General features: G+C 30.4%; 1 long non-coding RNA gene across 3 annotated transcripts; it reads left to right on the top strand.

The window, feature by feature from the left end:
- The first annotated feature begins 245 nt into the window (after positions 1-245).
- On the top strand, positions 246-5,247 carry LOC139872212 (uncharacterized). Of its 3 annotated transcripts, XR_011766936.1 has the most exons (6): positions 246-543; positions 1,368-1,507; positions 1,995-2,122; positions 2,848-3,167; positions 3,557-3,779; positions 4,837-5,247. It is a non-coding gene; the product is annotated as an uncharacterized lncRNA (long non-coding RNA). The 3 variants fall into 3 exon arrangements; XR_011766934.1 differs by having other exon boundaries at positions 246-539; positions 3,557-5,247; XR_011766933.1 differs by having other exon boundaries at positions 3,557-5,247.
- The last annotated feature ends 237 nt before the right edge of the window (positions 5,248-5,484 follow it).

The raw sequence follows: 5,484 nt of genomic DNA, 5'->3' as shown, positions 1-5,484 counted from the left end.
TTTTATTAAAATTATTATTTTTTAATAGAAATATCAATGTTACAATAAAATATCTTCTCTTCTTCTAAATCGGTAAGCATAAGTCCACGTGTCAAACAACCATTAACTTTCAGATTTAACTTTTTTCTCATTAATCCTGGATTATTTCTACTAATTACGTATTACAACCACGTGTCCAGTATTATAGTACAACCTAATTACAATTAACCCACACAATTTTTTCTTTTCATTCACGCAGAAGGAAAAAACGAAAATGATTCCAACATTGATCAACACTTCGTCCTTCACCAATCTTTTAATTCGCAAATTCTATTCCAAATCACATCGATCGTTTGATTATCCGATCGAATGAACACTGGAATTCATCAAATTCAATCGATGAATTAAAAAAAACCGCACACTATCCCTAAAATTGAAACTCAGATTTCGTCAATTTCAATCGATCGATTATGTTTTTTATCATATCGTTGAATAGTATCTCAAAAAATAGTTATTGACTATGCAAGATTTACTCAGTGCCGTTGTTTAATCACTTAATGGTAGGTATGATTTTGCACTTTAATGTCTTTGTATTAGATTTTTTTTGTTCATACTTATGTTTTCATCCTAATTTAAATTATGTAACTGCCATACACAATTTGATTACATTAGTATATTATTTGTTTTTTTATTTGGCTACATGTTTTGGTTCTGTAGATCATGAATGATTCACATAAATTTTTTAATTAGTTTAGGTTGTTTTCCAATTTGTTATAATTATTGTATTCGATTATATGTTTTGTACATTTTCATCGGATGTTAATTGTTATATTCCTTGTTAATTGTACAAATATGTTACCGTGTCTTCATTTTTTGTCTCCGTTTTCCTAGAAATCATTTTTTGTCTCCGTTTTTCTAGAAATCATTTTCATCGGACTTTAAAAACCAGTAATGTAGTATATGTTGTTGTTGTTATTTTGGTAGCTTACGGCTATTCATAAAGTTGGTAGGAAAAACTTTATAAAGTTGTTGCTATTGAAGTGCGGGTTTAATTTGTCCAAAGTACATCAGACCCACCCATCAGATGCGATAAAGAGTTAAGTTTTAAGTTCAAGTTTTTGTTTTTGTAACTATTTTGAACTATTTGTTTTTTGGTCTGTTCAAGGAAAATGGATAAATTTTGGTTTCTTTGTTTATTTGTTTCTAGGTGTGATTTAAGATCATCAGGTTTATTAGTTTCCAGATCTATAAACGTGTCTTCTTTTAGTTGATAGCTTTTTGCTCTTTTAAAATCAACAAAAACTGATTTAAAATCAAAAAATTTCCCCGCTTTTGATGTCTTATATGTCTTTATTATGATAAATTTGTTCCAACTTTGTTTATGGTAGATATTTATGGGTCATTACTCAAGTTGATGCATGAAGAGGCAAGATTTTGACTGCACTCACAGGATATGCCATATGGATAAGGCAGTGGGCTATAATTTGTCACTGGAATTCCTAATGGAGATTATGCCAATAGCTACTAGGTATGTTCGTGATAATTTAAATGGATTTTTTTAATTACATATGCAGGTCGGTTTGGCTAATGGTTCTAGATGGGCTTGGGGTTTAAGTAGGCCATTAGTTTCTATTTAATTAGCTTCAAACAATGACTTAAATGGGTTGTAAGTATCACTTAATGTAGAAATGGGTTACGATCTTTTTTGACTAGGATCAAATGCGCTCATTTGAATATGTAAATTGTAAATTTTTTTAAGGTTCCTAAGGTATACATATTTTTCATTCTTTAGTCTTTTTGTATATCAATTACTCTTAAATTACCTATAAGGCATATTGTTATTTTATAAATAATACATCGTTTACAACTTCAAGATTAATGGAAATGTTTTAACTTGATTTTTTCAGGCATTAGTGAACCGTATGTTCGTTTTTTCATTCGTCGTTCTATTCCTAAATCCGTTGAGAACCAGTTAGTGTTTTCAGTCACGTTTTGACTTCTTCATTTCAATGTAGTTATCAGGTTGCTTGGGTCGAGAATGACCGGCATCATATCATATTGGTATTGATGTTGTGCATTTATTGAGCCTTGAAGAACTGGCATCTCATGAATTAAAACTTTTCCAACAATTCTTGAATTAGAGGTGAGTAAAATTTAATTTTAAGTTCATATATCAAATGATTTAAATGGCCTTAATTATCTTAACTTTCAGTTATCTATTCACATACAGAGTATTAAAATTGAATTTTAAGATCATATATCATATGATTCAAGTGGCGTTACATTCTTATTGTTGTGTCAATGGTATTTGTTCTTTGGTATATTATGGTTCTTATTTATTTTTTTGGTTGGGAAGTTTCAGTTAAGTTAAGTTTTAGCATGTTGGTGACTTTTTATATGTTTGTTACTGAAGTTTTTTGTTGTTAAAAATGTAGAGTTCTACTGCATAAAAGAACAGTTCTTGCACATCTTGCTTTTCAAACTATTTAACAAATTTTAAATAGTTTGTGTGTGGTAATGTGGTGGTATCAAATGAGTAAATTTAGCCACTGTTTGACAGCGGTTTTAATCCTGAGAGGGCTTATGGTATATGAGTTTAATTTAGATGGTCTTTGTGATTGTTGTCGTTAGATTGAGTGTATGTTGTAGTCTTTTTGTATATACAGTGACCTTTGACCAATCTAAATAGAAGGAATGAAGATGAGGTAAATAGTCAATTTCTGTACGAGTACTTTGCAAGGTCAAACCTTTGACTTTGACTTCACCATGGAGGCTTAAACTGAGTCTTGAGTGTAGTATTTTGGCCTAAAATATGTTTTTTTATCTGGAATATATGTTTTTAATCTGTTTTGAATTTGATTTTTTTAGATGATATGCTAAGTAACAATGGGAAATCAAAAGGTTCCAAGAATCAATAAAAAACAATCAGCTTCAACAAAGTTTCAAAAGCTCAAAAAGATGATCATGTGCCTAAGCTCATTAATATTAAAGACTTTTACTTGAATTATCTCAAAACCGCCACAAAGAATTTTCCGCCAGATAGTCTTTTGGGCGAAGACGACTTTGGTCAACTTTTCAAAGGGTGGATTGATGAAACCACCTACGCTCCGGCTAAACCTGGTACCGAACTAGCGGTTGCAGTTAAAGTACTTCAAGCCGAAAGCCGTCAAGGCCACCGAGAATTTCTTGTAAGTCATCCTCTATTATTGAACTGTTGCATTTGACTTTGGTTAAACATGAAAACTTTTAAAACCAAACCTTACAAAGGAGCCTTTTTTATTATCAAATTTGAGAAAATTTGAAGGTGAAGAGAATCTTTGTACCCTTTTCTTGCAATATTAGAGTTCTTTTTTGCATTTTTTTTAAAGAAAGATTGATTGTTTCCTACTAATCAACAGATTATATAAGGTTTTATAAAGGTAATCATTAACAAGTAAAATTTTTATTTTTTTATTTCTTGATTTGCAGACTGAGCTTGATTTTAGATAAGACTTTGTCATAAAAACATTGAAACAATCTCAAACCAAAACTTTTTTGTTTTTGATAAAAACGTACTAACTACTTTATTTTTTTCAAGGTTTAGGGTTATATGGTTACCAAAGCTTGTCCATGTGGTTGAATAACTCAACTTCAACTTGTGCTAATTAGAAATTTGACTTGAAAACAAAACATCGTGAAGTGTTGCAACACTTATAGTACCGGGTATAAAATTCACACATCTTCTATGGTTGTGATACGAACATATCGTATACCTTCGCTGATGCAATATCATTGCCGTTGATCAATTAAAATCAAACGAGGTATCATTTTTTATATTTTATCAATTATCTATATACCTTTACGATAGTTGTGGTCATTCAATACTTGAACCATGTTTTTGGATACTTGCATCACTTTTTGTTATCATTTTAAACTAATGAGTCATTTTGTAAGAGTTTTGTATAATTAAGCTGCTTTTGGTTAGGAGGTTTTTGTACAGAAAATCCATTAAACTTCTATTTTGTTCTTAATGTATTTAGCTCAACTAATTAGCTTGCTACATAAGCATGCATTTAATTACATAAAATCGGTATGTATCAGGTTGGCATAGATATAAAGTCAACATAAGTAAAATAACAAATTTTTAGTTTGGTGCGTAACAAGTATATTAATTGGCAGAAGTCAACATAAAATAGATATTTGGTGCACAACAATCATAAGTCAACATGAGTCAAACGTCAATTATCATAATAAAATTTTTGCATACCAACCATATAAGTGGCAAGACAACATAAGTCAAATAACTCACTCTCATTTAGTGTTCACCAGTTGTAAGTCAACATGAGTCAAATATAAGCTTATGGGCTCATGTTGGCTTATCATAGGTCAACTTTTGTAAGCTTCTGGGCTTATGGCTCATGTTGACTTATTTTGGGCTCATGTTGTAACTCAACATGAGTCAAATATAAGTTTATGGGCTCATGTTGATCAGTCTTATGGGCTCATGTTGACCAGTCTTATGGGCTCATGTCAGCAAATGAGAATTATTATAGGTCACAAGTATTGTTGTGCATGAAACAAACAACATGTATATATATGTTGTTCGATGGGGAATATCAATTCGTGATATGTTTGTAATGTTTAAGGTATATCAAATATCAAATATTGGTTTAGGAAGTGGTATTATGAAAATTGTGTTGTTTTTGACAGTTTTGGGAAATAAGCACGTATATCTAATATCAGTTTTAGGAAGTCGTATTGTGAAAAAAATCTTTTTTTTACTGTTTTGGAATATAAGTTCTATTTTGGATAATATAATTTTCTGATTTTTGTTTGTTCATATGGTTTTGATAATTGATAATTGAAATTGTTTGTTAGCAACATTGAAATCAAATTAAAGGAGCTACAGGTTAATGAAATTGATTTGAAGGTGGGAAATAATTTACGTTCTTCAAGCTTTAATTAGACCGCTGCCAACAGCTCAGTCATTGGCTATGTCATTTTGGAAATTTAAAAGACATGATAGGTATGACAACGTCATTTTAAGTCTTTTAATGAATTTTTATGAGTTCGTCTATATGGAGAATTTAAAAGACACTCACCACGTGGGCGCAAAGCAGAAAAAGGCCATACAATTTGACATTTACTGCCCATTGTTTGTTTTATAGTATTATTTTATTATTATTATTTTTGATATATATGAAAAAATATAGAATTAGTGGGACCAATCTTTTTAAAGAAGGAAGTTACGGCTGGTAGTGTTCAGTATTTTTAAGTCTTTGTAAAGAAATGTTTTGTAAAGAAATGTTGATGTGGCGCTGATGTGATGTTCAGTCTTTTTAAAAAAACATGTCATGGTTGGGAGTGGTCTTAGAAGGCTACAGGCTATTGATCTTTTTATGTGAATGTTTTATGTTTAGTTTAATCTGTTGCTAAAAGTGTCTAACTATGTATTTGAAATAGGATGTGCTCGAGATCAGCATTGTATTTAAGTAGTTAAATATTAAACTTGGATTTTTGATCATT

The sequence above is a fragment of the Rutidosis leptorrhynchoides genome, chromosome 10 (genome assembly GCF_046630445.1).
Source record: "Rutidosis leptorrhynchoides isolate AG116_Rl617_1_P2 chromosome 10, CSIRO_AGI_Rlap_v1, whole genome shotgun sequence".
NCBI lineage: Eukaryota > Viridiplantae > Streptophyta > Magnoliopsida > Asterales > Asteraceae > Rutidosis > Rutidosis leptorrhynchoides.
This window is presented reverse-complemented; position numbering and strand designations above follow the sequence as displayed.